Here is a 16,229-nt window from a genome sequence, read left to right on the forward strand (position 1 = left end):
AACCAAATACAACTCGTAATAGAATTTTGGTTGAAGATCACCATTTTTGAATTAGGTTTTGCGCTCGCAATATGTTGGCACGACTGGGGAGATGAGTATTTTGTAATATGTCTTTTAAACCGAGATGTCTGTTATTGCAGGTTGTCGCATTACGAGTGGTTTCAGCTGAAATAGACAATCGAATTTTAATCCGCTGGCTTTTATCAAATAAGGAGAATTTGACTATGCTAGCTTCTTAATAATATTTGGATACGCGCCAGATCTTGTTTCAAACGGGATGTCGGAAACTTAAAGGCAATTTCCAAAAACAACAGTAGACTAAAATTGTTGTTTTAAGAAATTAAAAAGAGAAAGCAAAAAGATTTTATGTAATAATTTGCTTATATTGCCAGGCCGCTTATTACAAAAGTGCAGTATATGAAGGGAAGTTGCGTCAAGCAAAATCATTTTGAGGATTTTTTTTAACTAGTGCAGAATTTTCATTTATTAAAATTGCTCTGCGCGCAAACATCTTTGAATTTGAATTATTTTAAAAGGTACATACATAATGCAAAAGCTGGATTATACGCCTGGAGGAAAATCCTGATGAGCCGTACTGCTCGTCGAGCACGATATCCTAGAGAGGTAAAAAAGATAGTCATTTTTTTTATCATTATTTGACTATTATTATTATGATTATACTGTTTTGTGTTTTAAAAAAATAATCTTACCGAAGGTGGCTCAAGAAAATGGCAGTTCGTAAAGGTCCCGATTTTCTTTCAAGTAGGTAATGTTCTATTGCTTACAAAACCTTATAAAGGTGAATTATTGCATTTCATGGTTGTTTCCAGGTTTCAAACCATTTTGTTTTAGGTAAATATGAGCCTCCACTACTCTTAGAGAAAGTGATCTTTATTTGTCAGTTGTCAAAAATTTCGTCATTGCAAGGATGCTGTTTCTGGTATGTATCCAAGTTGTTTGGTATACTTTTGCAAAAAAAAGAACAGTTCTCTTTTTTCGATCGCAATTCAATGAACAGATACTTGAACATTTCGAAAGAGTAACAACCAAAAATGTGAAATAAATTCTTTTTGTCCAATGGACGTTTAATTGATTCGTGTCTACGTTTGGAAAAAATATCGCCCTTACAAAATTTCTTGTAATTTCACAACCTTAGTTAGATAAGACCGCATACAAGCATCTGTTGTTTAGAGAAAAAATTGGCCTTCCGAGCACTGCCTGAATAATCAATGCTTATCACGGCGATTTTTTTCTATGTTTCATATCGTAGTATCATCAGCAAACAGCTCCTTTGATCTGTCAATTATATTCGGTAGATCATTTATCTATAAAAACAAACAGAAATGGCCCAACAACAGATCCTTGAGAGACTCCACTTGCCAAAGAACGTAAGGATGGTCTTTTTTGTCAGTTTGAACAAATTTATACCTGTTTTCAAATGTTTTGAGAAGGCTATGAACAGGACTTTTTAGCCATTTATTTCTAATTTTGTCAAAAGTACATCTTTATTAATAGTATAATTCTCTTTTGAGGTTAACAAAACGAGATTCATCCAAGTATTTTGTCGCACTCATCTCTAATGCATTCAATGAGTTCAAACAAAGCATCAACACTTGCTGTGAAAACTGAATATCCGATTAAGAACAAAAGTTTGCTTCAGGAGCTTAGTAATCTAAATTGTCTATAATTTCGAGCTAGTCTTTCTTCCAACTTTCGAAAACTGGCATGTTTTTTGGCAGTTTTAGGCCATCATTAAAGTAAGTTTTGCACATAAGCTGATTGTCTAAAATTATTTTAGAGTTATCTATGCCAATGTCATCTTCAGCTTCAAAAATGTATGGAAAATGTGTGGTATGCTTTTTTTCATTTCAATACCAAAATCAATATAATCGAGCAAACTCTCAGTAAACGTTTTTTATAACTTTTTTTAAAAAAGAGCCCTGAATGTTTCGAGTGCTTGACACGGGCAAACTCCAAGTTGTCATACTACCTTTTAAAGTGTTTTTTTTTCAAGAATATGACCTAGAAATCAAGAATATGTAAAATTCAGATTTAATCACTTTTTTAAATTTTCAAAGCACAAACATTGATTTCAAATACATAAAGATTTTTCCCGCGGCTAGTTATTCAATACTTGCATAGGTTAAGGCAGTCTCAAAACTATTCGGATTCAATCATGAGCTGCATAAATTTGTTTCCCAAGCTGCTCGTTGTAAGGAAGAAAAATATTTTGCGTGCATTTTTTTTCTACCTCTGGCAAATTTGCTTATTTTGAGTTTAACAAAAATTATAGGCAACTATAGTTTTCGAAAGTTGAGAAAGTTGTGAGCTGATATTATCAAAACCTTTCAGATGGTTGTAATATTTTTTGCCAAAATTTTGATGAAATTTTTCTGGACAAATTTATTACAGCGAAATACGAACAACCGTAATAATCGAAGCCCTAAAATAGACGTGAATATTAAGTTATGACTTCTCGTCGAAAGGTTTGAGGTACTTCTAATTTTTTCTTTAAACACAAAAAATATAAACGTGAAAGTTTTTTTGTTTTTCTATAAAATACACGCACGCAATGTCAAGATTTAATTGATATCGTTTGCGTCTAGTAGCGACACACTGCATATCAAAACACCAACTTCTTTTTGATGGTAGAAATTTATTACATCAAATCTAGTTAAAGAAAAAATTTTTGCCCAAAAAAAAAAAACAAAAACCAGCGTTAATTTTCCCTTTCCTTAATCGTTTTTACTTCGAGAGTTCCCGGTTCGAGATTCCGCTCAAAAACCGCTCAAGATATGAGCGGTTTGAGCGGTTTTTCAGCAAGATTTGAGCGGTTTGAGCGGTTTGGGCGGTTTGGGCGGTTTTTTTTGAAAAACCGCTCAAACCGCTCAAATCTTGCTGAAAAAACCGTTCAAAAACCGCTCATTTCTTGCGGTGATTTTTGAACGGTTTTTCAAGCAAGATTTGAGCGGTTTTAGAGCGGTTTTTAAGCGGTCTTATAAAGAAAACCGATTAAAACCAACAAAAAGGCCTGGAAAGGTAATGTGACCCCGGGTTGACATCCCTAAACCGAAAATGCTTATTTTAAATTTTCCCACACCGAAAAAGCTTATCATACAATTGCCTGCATCAAATGTATGGAAAAATGCTAATCATACAATTTTCATTCAATTTCAAAAAACCATTGAAAAAAGATTCAATCTAGTTTCTCCGGCTATTTGAACCAAATACAACAGTCTGGTGATGAAAAACAACTACGTTTATTTTTTTTTTTGAAAAAAAAAATGGTGATCATACAATTTCCATAAATGAAAATTGTATGATAACCATTTTTTCATGAAAGGCAAGATTTTCAGAAATTGTTCAAACATGTTTATAAACAAATTTAAATTATTTAAGAGTGCTTTTGCTCAATTTAAAGGACATTGCTCATCAAAAACGAAAATTTATTTTGAAGCTAAAAAAATAGTTATCATACAGTTTGCATATATGAAAATTATATGATAACCATTTTTTCATATGAGGCAAGACGTTCAGAATAAAGTTAAAACTTGTTATTAATCAAATTTAAAGTAATTAAGAATGCTTTTGTTCAATTTAAAACACCTTGCTCATCAAAAACGAGATTTTCAAACCAGGTTTTTTGCTCAATTTTAATCCTCACAAATTGTTAATCGTCACAAAAAGACGAGGAAAATTGAAATCTCGAAGATCGGAGCCACGCAGTTCTTCTTCTCCAAAAATGACTAGGGGTAGGTTGGGGTTGGGGTTAGGTTAGGATTAGGGTTTCTTAAAAATTATTTCACAATTTCTGGAAAACAGAATGGAAAATTTAAAAAAAAAAAACAAGTTTCTAGCCACAACAATTCTCTTTGGATCAACTCTGAATAACTGACGCAATATTCGTCTTTGGGAAAACAAAACAGGTTTGTCCATCCATTTATCAAGCGATACTCACAATTAATCACATTTTTTGTTTTTAGAATTTAGGCTAAATAACGGTTTCAAAAGTTTTTTTACTTTGAAATGATATAATTGTCATGATCTTAGAATATCATGATGTCACTGTAATATCAAACATTATCCAGGAGAAATAGTCCAAGAGAAATCACTTTTTAATTATGGATTGTTTTTAACGGAAATTTTGCTGTTTGATTATTATATAATACTGTAAAAATCACCAAATTGTTCATACTGATCAAGTATACAACAATCACTAACCGATTAGTCCAGCTACTACCAACAACGATAGCTGTAATAATATATAATTAATGCTTAAAACCTCGCTTTTACATATATCTCAAGTCAAGTCCTGACCTCTAAGTCATCATTTGGTAACAGGATTGTGGGATTGCCATCAAAGCGATACGAATTCATGCGGAAGAAGACAAAAACAGATGTACGGATATTCTAATTCATTAAATCCTGGCAATTTTGAGGAATTTTGCATGGAGCTGACGTCTTCTAACAGCCATCATCACCAACGACGAAGATTGGACCAATTCAGGATAGCCCCAAAGGAGGCAACTACTGAAGAAAAAGAAGAAAAAAAAACCACTCAAGGGTTGATAGCAGTTATTCTAACATCCAGAGACAGAGAAGATTGTCGAAAAACGGAAGCAGCCATGTCATTTTCATCGACATTGTCTTAGACTAACTGATCAGTTGTTTGTTCGACCATTGAAAAATCAAAAAAACGTAAAACTTTTTTGAAGAGTAGTTGTGTCATAATCTTAGAAAATCCTGATGTCATTGAAGTGTAATATCAAACATTAAACAAGAGAAATAGTTATCACTATGTATATGAGGATTGTTCCTAAAGGAAACTTTGCTGTTTGATTATTTTATAATACTGTAAATATCACCAAATTATTCATACTGATCAAGTATACAACAATCGCTAACCGATTAGTCCAGCTACCACCAACAACGATAGCTGTAATAATATATAATTAATGCTTAAAACCTCGCTTTTACATATCTCTCAAGTCCTGACAGCTCAAGTCATCATAAAAATCCCGGAACTCTCATTGTTTGTTCAATATTTTTAAATTTTCTCATTCTTTTCATTATTATGTGGTTTTCTGCAACTCACTCAAAGCCAAAGAAAATCAAAAAAAGAAGTTTTTTATACAGGGATGAACAAAAGGCTAACAAATAGCCAAATTTTTTTTTCCTAGTCACAATGTTTTTTTAGGACGTAAAACAAGAAAATGAAATTTTAAGCTCTGAAAATGGTACTATATTAAATTCGTAGCTCAAGAGAAGCTCATCATACCATTTTTTTGAAATCCAATAAGTTTCCGTAGAGAAATGATCTTTTTTTTTGCTGCCAGTCATTGTTTTATCAAATTTTTTTCTAGCACTCATAACTTTATGAGTCAATTTTAACGTGATTTGATTGTAGTTTCAATCAAAAGATCATGGCTAGAGCTCTCTAAAGCACTCCCATTTTTTGCCAATTTAGAGAGAAAAAGATGTTTTCGACTAATCGCAACTTTTGCGATAATAGACTTTGTACCAATTCGGAGTTTTTCCTCGTGTCTTTGAAGTTTTCTTTTTTACTGAGGAACGCAAGGTATGTAGAATCTCAATTGTGTTGTTGAAAAACAGAGTAAGTGAGTGATTACGATGAACCTTTTGTAGTTTTAATTTCTAAGAAAACATATTGGGGAAGCCGTACCAAAAACCAAAAAATTTATGCAAAGTAGCAAAATAACACATTGAATTTTGCAATTACATCTAAACAAATTTTCAGTTTGAGCAAACGAGGTAGCTCTCGGAGCGACTTCAGAAGCTTGTTTAGTATTAAAGCACAATAAATTGTGCTGTAAGCTTTAAAAATTGGTTTAACTCTTTTTTTAAAAGTTAAACCCAAAGCTTTAGTGTTTATGCTTAACTTGTCCATGATGTTCAGCGGAATATGATCTGAATTTTCGCTTTCAAAGGGATTTTTCTCCTGTAAACTTTTATATATAATCAAAATGAACCTTTGGACGATTAAAAACTGACGTTTACACATTTTTTTCTTTGTACATGTTTTTCAACTAACCACTTAGGGTAGGCGCTTTTTGTGCTTACTCGACTCAAAAGTGTTTTTTCATAAAAACAGAATTATTTGTAGTTCATATTATAAAAACCGTGCTATTTTGACCTGTTTGATAATAAAAGCTATCAGTCAGTCAGTCGTGGGCTATACTGTCTGCCAGTACCCGTTTTTGCTTGTTTTGACCGGTCTTTGAAAATTTTTTGTGATGAACTCCATGCTAGTTGAATATCCTTATATGGGACCATGCCTTGAACAATATGTATATTGAAGCTAGGATGATACAACTTCGAGGTTAAGCGTAGATTACACCAGTGTTCATGATGTTAGCATTATGAGTACGGTCAAAATAGGTTTAGTCAGGTTTTTTAATCAATTTTTGTTGTTACAGGATTTTTTTTTAATGAGTACACCTCAGTTTTGTAGAAAGAACTTTTCGTAGAAATGACGGATTTCATTGGGAGAAGTATCATTAGTTTGGTCTTGGGCCGGGCTTTCTCCTACAACCCGAGTTTGTTTGTTTTGGTAGGTATTTACGAAAAATATATATTTATTAGAGAAACGTTAAAACCAGTTGAAGGGCTCGATAAAAGATGTGATAACTCATTTAATATTGAAGCTAGGATGATAAAACTTCGAGGTTAATCGTAAAGTACAACAGTGTTGTTGATGTTATCATCAGATTTACAGTTAAACGTTTTCAGTCACTTTTTTTGGTCATTTTTTGTTGTTACAGGATTTTTTTTTTGAAGAGTACACATCAGTTTTTTTAAGAGAACTCCTCATAGAGATGACGGATTCAAGTGGGAGGGGTATCATTAGTTCGGTCTTAAGCAAGGCTTTCTCCTAGTACCCGAGTTTGTTTGTTTTGTTAAGTATTTAGGAAAAATATATGCATATTTATTAGAGAAACGTTAAAATCAGTTGAAGGGCTCGTTAAAAGATGTGATATCTCATTGTATATTAAAGCTAAGATGATAAAACTTTGAGGTTAAGCGTAAAGTACATCATTGCTGTTGATGTTATTATCAGTTTTACATTTAAACGTTTTCAGTCACTTTTTTGGTCATTTTTTGTTGTTACAGGATTTTTTTTTTGAAGAGTACACATCAGTTTTTTTTAAGAGAACTCCTCATAGAGATGACGGATTCAAGTGGGAGGGGTATCATTAGTTCGGTCTTGAGCAGGGATTTCTCCTAGTACCCGAGTTTGTTTGTTTTGGTAAGTATTTAGGAAAAATATTTGCATATTTATTAGAGAAACGTTAAAACCAGTTGAAGGGCTCGTTAAAAGATGTGATATCTCATTGTATATTGAAGCTAAGATGATACAATTTTGAGGTTAAGCGTAAATTACCACATTATTGATGATGTTTCTTTCAGATTTCTGTTAAAGTGTTTTCAGTCACTTTTTTTGGTCATTTTTTGTTAGTCCTTTTTATTGTTACAGGACTTTTTTTTAATGAGAACACATCAGTTTTTTAGAAAGTACTTTTCATAGAGATGACGGATTTCAGTGGGAGGGATATCAGTAGTTCGGTCTTAGGCAGGGCTTTCTCCTAGTACCCGAGTTTGTTTGTTTTGGTAAGTATTTAGAAAAAATATATGCATATTTATTAGAGAAACGTTAAAACCAGTTGAAGGGCTCGATAAAAGATGTGATAACTCATTGTATATTGAAGCTAGGATGATAAAATTTCGAGGTTAATCGTAAAGTACAACAGTGTTGATGATGTTATCATCAGATTTACTGTTAAAAAGTTTTCAGTCATTTTTTTGGTCATTTTTTGTTAAAGTCCTTTTTGTTAATACAGGACTTTTTTTAATGAGTGCACATCAGTTTTTTTAGGAAGAACTTTTCGTAGATATGACGGATTTAAGTGGGATGGGTATCATTAGTTTGGTCTTGAGCAGGGCTTTCTCCTAGTACCCGAGTTTGTTTGTTTTGGTAAGTATTTAGGAAAAATATAGGCATATTTATTAGAGAAACGTTAAAACCAGTTGAAGGGCTCGATAAAAAATGTGATAACTCCTTGTATTTGGAAGTTAGGATGGTAAAACTTTGGGTTTAAGCGTAGAGTACAACAGTCTTTATGATGTTATAATTAGGAGTAGGGTTAAAATAGGTTTAGTCAGGTGTTTTTGTCAATTTTTGTTGTCACAGGTCTTTTTTTAATGGGGTACACATCAGTTTTATCAGAACAACTCGTCGAAAAATTGATGGAATCAAGTAGAAGTAGTACCATCCGTTCGTTCTTGAACTCTACATATATTTTCATAAGTATCTCGTAGTACAATTGATGAATTCAATTGGGACTATCACCATTCGGATGATCCTTGTTTTGAATGTTGTTGCTGCTGTTTTGTTGTCGTCGTTGCTGTAGTTGTTGTCGTTGGTGCTGTAGTTGTTGTTGCTGTTGTTGTTTCATTGTTGCTTTTGTTGTTGTTCTGAAATATGTTTTTCATTTTTTCTTTTGCTTCTTCAGTTTTGACATCTTTGAAATACGCAGCGCTGCTTTTTTGGTTTGTTAATGTGTTTTGGGTATGCTGACTAATCATGGGACTTCTGGGTTTTGGGTTTTGGTATTTATTTTTTTGAAATATGTCTTTTTTGTGTTCATCCTTGATGCGATTTTTGTGGTACAAATTTTTTCACTTTCCAGGAGTGTGTGGCTAGTTAAGAAGTCCTGATGAGTTCATTGTTGTTCTAATCATTAATTCTACTTGGTTAGCGATCGTTGCAGAAGCGGATTTGCGCTGTGGTGATTTTTGTCCGAAAAAAGTTGTCACAAATTGGTAGTTTCCACTAGCTTCTGGTCTCGGCTACTGAATGTTTCTTCAGTTTTGACAACCAAAAAATACAGCGACAATTTTTTTGGGTTAGTGTGTTAAAGCGTTGTGGGTATGCTGACGCTTCATATCAGTACTGAGTTTTTGAGTTTGGGCTTTATGTTTCTGAAAGATATCTTTTTTGTGTTCTTTCTTGATGCAATCTTTTGTGGTACAAATTTTATCATTTTTCATGACACTGTGTGGCTAGTTAAGTCATCTTGATGTGTTCATTGTTGTTCCATTCATCAATTCTACTGGGTTTGCGTTGGGTTTCTACGATCGTTGCAGAAGCGGATTTGCGTTGGGTGATTTTTTTTCCGAAGAAAATTGTCGTCACAAATTGGTAGTTTCCACTAGCTTCTGGTCCTGGCTACTGAATGTTTCCTCAGTTTTGACATATTTGAAATACACAGCGACATCTTTTTGCATTGTTAATGCATTGTGGGTTTGCTGCAGTTCATGGGAGTACTAAGTTTTTGATTTTGGTCTTGATGTTTCAGAAATATGTCAATTTTTGTGTTTATCCTTGATGCGATCTTTTGTGGTACAATTTTTTTCATTTTTCAGGATGTTGTATGGCTAGTTAAGTCATGTTGATGTGTTCCCTGTTGTTCCATTCATGAGGTCTACTAAGTAAGCGATCGTTGCAGAAGCGAATTTGCGCTGTGGTGATTTTTGGTCCGAAAAAAGTTGTCGTCAATGTACTGGCAGTTTTTTTTTTTTTTGGTATTGACTACCAGACATTCCTTGTTTTCATAAATTTGAAAGACAGAGCTGCCTTTTTGGGGTTGATAATGCCTTTTTTACTTGTTGATGTTACCTGGGAGTGCTTAATAATTGTTTTCAGTTTTTTTCTGTGGAATCATGTCTTTTTATGTGTCTATCAGTGATGCGGTTTTTCTCGTTAAGTTTTGTTTTTCCATTTTTATCACAGCGTCTGGCTGATGTTATCATTTCGCTGTGCTCATTTTTATTCATTTATTCAGTTCTACTGGGGTGATGGTCATTGCACTAGCGAATTTGAGCTGGAGTGTTTTTGTCTCAATAAAGTTATCACAAATTGGTAGTTATAATTAGCTTCTGGTCTTGGCTACTGAATGTTTCTTCAGTTTTGACATCTTTGAAATACACAGCGACGCTTTTCTGGGTTGTTAATGAGTTGTGGGTATGCTGACAATTCATGGGAGTACTAAGTTTTTGTTTTTTGTTCTCTTTATGTTTCTAAAATATGTCATTTTTTGTGTTCATCCTTGATGCGAATTTTTGTGGTACAAATGTTTCATTTTCCAGGACAGTATGTGGCTAGTTAAGAAGTCTTGATGAGTTCATTGTTGTTCTAATCATTAATTCTACTTGGTTAGCAATCGTTGCAGAAGCGGATTCGCGCTGTGGTGATTTTTTGTCCGAAAAAAGTTGTCACTAATTGGTAGTTTCCACTAGCTTCTGGTCTCGGCTACTGAATGTTTCTTCAGTTTTGACAACCAAAAAATACAGCGACAATTTTTTTGGGTTAGTTCATAAAGCGTTGTGGGTATGCTGACGGTTCATGGGAGTACTGAGTTTTTGAGTTTGGTCTTTGTGTTTCTGAAAGATGTCTTTTTCGTGTTCGTTCTTGATGCAATCTTTCGTGGTACAATTTTTTTCATTTTTCAGGACACTGTGTGGCTAGTTAAGTCATTTTGATGTGTTCATTGTTGTTCCATTCATCAATTCTACTGGGTTTGCGTTGGGTTTTTACGATCGTTGCAGAAGCCGATTTGCGTTGGGTGATTTTTTGTCCGAAGAAAGTTGTCGTCACAAATTGGTAGTTTCCACTAGCTTCTGGTTCTGGCTACTGAATGTTTCCTCAGTTTTGACATATTTGAAATACACAGCGACATCTTTTTGCATTGTTAATGCATTGTGGGTTTGCTGCAGTTCATGGGAGTACTAAGTTTTTGATTTTGGTCTTGATGTTTCTGAAATATGTCAATTTTTGTGTTTATCCTTGATGCGATCTTTTGTGGTACAATTTTTTTCATTTTTCAGGAGGTTGTGTGGCTAGTTAAGTCATGTTGATGTGTTCATTGTTATTCCATTCATGAGTTCTACTGAGTAAGCGATCGTTGCAGAAGCGAATTTGCGCTGTGGTGATTTTTGGTCCAAAAAAAGTTGTCGTCAAAGTACTGGCAGTTTTTCTTTCTTTTTGGTCTTGACTACCAGACATTCCTTGTTTTCATGAACTTGAAGACAGAGCTGCCTTTTTGGGGTTGATAATGCCTTTGTTTAGTTGTTGATGTTACCTGGGAGTGCTTAATAATTGTTTTCAGTTTTTTTCTGTGGAATCATGTCTTTTTATGTGTCTATCAGTGATGCGGTTTTTCTCGTTAAGTTTTTCCATTTTTATCACAGCGTCTGGCTGATGTTATCATTTCGCTGTGCTCATTTTTATTCATTTATTCAGTTCTACTGGGGTAGTGGTCATTGCACTAGCGAATTTGAGCTGGAGTGTTTTTGTCTCTATAAAGTTATCACAAATTGGTAGTTACCACTAGCTTCTGGTCTTGGCTACTGAATGTTTCTTCAGTTTTGACATCTTTGAAATACACAGCGACGCTCTTCTGGGTTGTTAATGAGTTGTGGGTATGCTGAAAATTCATGGGAGTACTAGGTTTTGTTTTTGTTCTCTTTATGTTTCTAAAATATGTCATTTTTTGTGTTCATCCTTGATGCGACTTTTTGTGGTACAAATTTTTTCATTTTCCAGGACAGTGTGTGGCTAGTTAAGACGTTTTGATGAGTTCATTGTTGTTCCAATAATCAATTCTACTTGGTTAGCGATCGTTGCAGAAGCGGATTTGCGCTGTGGTGATTTTTTGTCCGAAGAAACTTGTCGTCAGAAATTGGTAGTTTCCACTAGCTTCTGGTCTTGGCTACTGAATGTTTCTTCAGCTTTGACATCATTGAAATACACAGCGACGCTTTTCTGGGTTGTTAATGAGTTGTGGGTCTGCTGATGATTCATGGGAGTACTAAGTTTTTGTTTTTGTTCTCTTTATGTTTCTAAAATATGTCATTTTTTGTGTTCATCCTTGATGCGATTTTTTGTGGTACAAATTTTTTCATTTTCCAGGGCAGTGTGTGGCTAGTTAAGAAGTCTTGATGAGTTCACTGTTGTTCTAATCATTAATTCTACTTGGTTAGCGATCGTTGCGGAAGCGGATTTGCGCTGTGGTGATTTTTTGTCCGAAAAAAGTTGTCACAAATTGGTAGTTTCCACTAGCTTCTGGTCTCGGCTACTGATTGTTTCTTCAGTTTTGACAACCAAAAAATACAGCGGCAATTTTTTTTTGGTTAGTGTGTTAAAGCGTTGTGGGTATGCTGACGCTTCATGGGAGTACTGAGTTTTTGAGTTTGGTCTTTATGTTTCTGAAAGATGTCTTTTTTGTGTTCGTTTGATGCAATCTTTTGTGGTACAAATTTTTTCATTTTTCAGGACACTGTGTGGCTAGTTAAGTCATCTTGATGTGTTCATTGTTGTTCCATTCATCAATTCTACTGGTTTTGCGTTGGGTTTCTACGATCGTTGCAGAAGCGGATTTGCGTTGGGTGATTTTTTGTCCGAAAAAAGTTGTCGTCACAAATTGGTAGTTTCCACTAGCTTCTGGTCCTGGCTACTGAATGTTTCCTCAGTTTTGACATATTTGAAATACACAGCGACGCTTTTCTGGGTTGTTAATGAGTTGTGGGTATGCTGATGATTCATGGGAGTACTAAGTTTTTGTTTTTGTTCTCTTTATGTTTCTAAAATATGTCATTTTTTGTGTTCATCCTTGATGCGATTTTTTGTGGTACAAATTTTTTCATTTTCCAGGGCAGTGTGTGGCTAGTTAAGAAGTCTTGATGAGTTCATTGTTGTTCTAATCATTAATTCTACTTGGTTAGCGATCGTTGCAGAAGCGGATTTGCGCTGTGGTGATTTTTTGTCCGAAGAAACTTGTCGTCAGAAATTGGTAGTTTCCACTAGCTTCTGGTCTTGGCTACTGAATGTTTCTTCAGCTTTGACATCATTGAAATACACAGCGACAGTTTTTTGGGTTGTTAATGCATTGTGGGTTTGCTGACAGTTCATGGGAGTACTAATTTTTTTTGATTTTGGTCTTTATGTTTCTGGAATATGTCTTTTTTGTGTTTGTTCTTGATGAGATCTTTTGTAGTACAAATTTTTTCGTTTTCCAGGACAGTGTGTGGCTAGTTAACAAGTCTTGATGAGTTCATTGTTAATTCAATCATCAATTTCACTGGGTTAGCGATCGTTGCAGAAGCGGATTTGCGCTGTGGTGATTTTTGTCCGAAGAAACTTGTCGTCAGAAATTGGTAGTTTCCACTAGCTTCTGGTCTTGGCTACCGAATGTTTCTTCAGTTTTGACATCATTGAAATACACAGCGACAGTTTTTTGGATTGTTAAGACGTCGTGGGTTTGCTGAAAGTTCATGGGAGTGCTAAGTTTTTGATCTTGGTCTTTATGTTTCTGGAATTTGTCTTTTTTTGTGTTTGTTCTTGATGCGATCTTTTGTGGTACAATTTTTTTCATTTTCCAGGACAGTGTGTGGCTAGTTAAGAAATCTTGATGAGTTCATTGTTGTTTCAATCATCAATTTCACTGGGTTAGCGATCGTTGCAGAAGCGGATTTGCGCTGTGGTGATTTTTGTCCGAAGAAACTTGTCGTCAGAAATTGGTAGTTTCCACTAGCTTCTGGTCTTGGCTACCGAATGTTTCTTCAGTTTTGACATCATTGAAATACACAGCGACAGTTTTTTGGATTGTTAAGACGTCGTGGGTTTGCTGAAAGTTCATGGGAGTGCTAAGTTTTTGATCTTGGTCTTTATGTTTCTGGAATTTGTCTTTTTTTGTGTTTGTTCTTGATGCGATCTTTTGTGGTACAATTTTTTTCATTTTCCAGGACAGTGTGTGGCTAGTTAAGAAATCTTGATGAGTTCATTGTTGTTTCAATCATCAATTTCACACTGGGTTAGCGATCGTTGCAGAAGCGGATTTGCGCTGTGGTGATTTTTGTCCGAAGAAAGTTGTCGTCAGAAATTGGTAGTTTCCACTAGCTTCTGGTCTTGGCTACTGAATGTTTCTTCAGCTTTGACATCATTGAAATACACAGCGACAGTTTTTTGGGTTGTTAATGCATTGTAGGTTTGCTGACAGTTCATGGGAGTACTAATTTTTTTTGATTTTGGTCTTTATGTTTCTGGAATATGTCTTTTTTGTGTTTGTTCTTGATGAGATCTTTTGTGGTACAAATTTTTTCATTTTCCGGGACAGTGTGTGGCTAGTTAACAAGTCTTGATGAGTTCATTGTTAATTCAATCATCAATTTCACTGGGTTAGCGATCGTTGCAGAAGCGGATTTGCGCTGTGGTGATTTTTGTCCGAAGAAACTTGTCGTCAGAAATTGGTAGTTTCCACTAGCTTCTGGTCTTGGCTACTGAATGTTTCTTCAGTTTTGACATCATTGAAATACACAGCGACAGTTTTTTTGGGTTGTTAAGACGTCGTGGGTTTGCTGACAGTTCATGGGAGTGGTAAGTTTTTGATCTTGGTCTTTATGTTTCTGGAATAAGTCTTTTTTTTGTGTTTGTTCTTGATGCGATCTTTTGTGGTACAATTTTTTTACATTTTCCAGAACAAAGTGTGGCTAGTTAAGAAATCTTGATGAGTTCATTGTTGTTTCAATCATCAATTTCACACTGGGTTAGCGATCGTTGCAGAAGCGGATTTGCGCTGTGGTGATTTTTGTCCGAAGAAAGTTGTCGTCACAAATTGGTAGTTTCCACTAGCTTCTGGTCTTGGTTACTGATTGCTTGTTCAGTTTTGACATCTCTGAAATAGGCAGCAATGCTTTTTTGGTTTGTTATTGTGTTTTGGGTATGCTGACTAATCATGGGGCTTCTGGGTTTTGAATTTTGGTGTTTATGTTTCTGAAATATGTCTTTTTTTTTTGTGTTCATCCTTGATGCGATTTTTTGTGGTACAAATTTTTTCATTTTCTAGGACAGAGTGTGACGTTAAGAAGTCTTGATGAGTTCATTGTTGTTCCAATCATCAATTTTACTTGGTTAGCGATCGTTGCAGAAGCGGATTTGCGCTGTGGTGATTTTTTGTCCGAAGAAACTTGTCGTCAGAAATTGGTAGTTTCCACTAGCTTCTGGTCTTGGCTACTGAATGTTTCTTCAGCTTTGACATCATTGAAATACACAGCGACAGTTTTTTGGGTTGTTAATGCGTTGTGGGTTTGCTGACAGTTCATGGGAGTACTAAATTTTTTTGATTTTGGTCTTTATGTTTCTGGAATATGTCTTTTTTTGTGTTTGTTCTTGATGCGATCTTTTGTGGTAAAAATTTTTTCATTATCCAGGACAGTGTGTGGCTAGTTAACAAGTCTTGATGAGTTCATTGATTTTTTCAATCATCAATTTCACTGGGTTAGCGATCGTTGCAGAGGTGGATTTGCGCTGTGGTGATTTTTGTCCGAAGAACCTTGTCGTCAGAAAATGGTAGTTTCCACTAGCTTCTGGTCTTGGCTACTGAATGTTTCTTCAGTTTTGACATCATTAAAATACACAGCGACAGTTTTTTGGGTTGTTAATGCGTTGTGGGTTTGCTGACAGTTCATGGGAGTACTAAATTTTTTTGATTTTGGTCTTTAAGTTTCTGGAATATGTCTTTTTTTGTGTTTGTTCTTGATGAGATCTTTTGTGGTACAAATTTTTTCATTTTCCAGGACAGTGTGTGGCTAGTTAACAAGTCTTGATGAGTTCATTGTTAATTCAATCATCAATTTCACTGGGTTAGCGATCGTTGCAGAAGCGGATTTGCGCTGTGGTGATTTTTTGTCCGAAGAAACTTGTCGTCAGAAATTGGTAGTTTCCACTAGCTTCTGGTCTTGGCTACTGAATGTTTCTTCAGCTTTGACATCATTGAAATACACAGCGACAGTTTTTTGGGTTGTTAATGCGTTGTGGGTTTGCTGACAGTTCATGGGAGTACTAAATTTTTTTGATTTTGGTCTTTATGTTTCTGGAATATGTCTTTTTTTGTGTTTGTTCTTGATGCGATCTTTTGTGGTAAAAATTTTTTCATTATCCAGGACAGTGTGTGGCTAGTTAACAAGTCTTGATGAGTTCATTGTTTTTTCAATCATCAATTTCACTGGGTTAGCGATCGTTGCAGAGGTGGATTTGCGCTGTGGTGATTTTTGTCCGAAGAACCTTGTCGTCAGAAAATGGTAGTTTCCACTAGCTTCTGGTCTTGGCTACTGAATGTTTCTTCAGTTTTGACATCATTGAAATACACAGCGAC

At 34.9% G+C, this 16,229-nt stretch overlaps 1 protein-coding gene across 1 annotated transcript in view; it reads left to right on the plus strand.

Moving 5' to 3' along the window:
• The window catches only part of LOC134852188 (ena/VASP-like protein), a 375,505-nt gene that overhangs the window by 65,641 nt on the left and 293,635 nt on the right, over window positions 1–16,229 (plus strand). The gene's annotated exons all lie outside the window — the stretch shown is intronic.

Source organism: Symsagittifera roscoffensis, chromosome 7, assembly GCF_963678635.1.
Source record: "Symsagittifera roscoffensis chromosome 7, txSymRosc1.1, whole genome shotgun sequence".
NCBI lineage: Eukaryota > Metazoa > Xenacoelomorpha > Acoela > Convolutidae > Symsagittifera > Symsagittifera roscoffensis.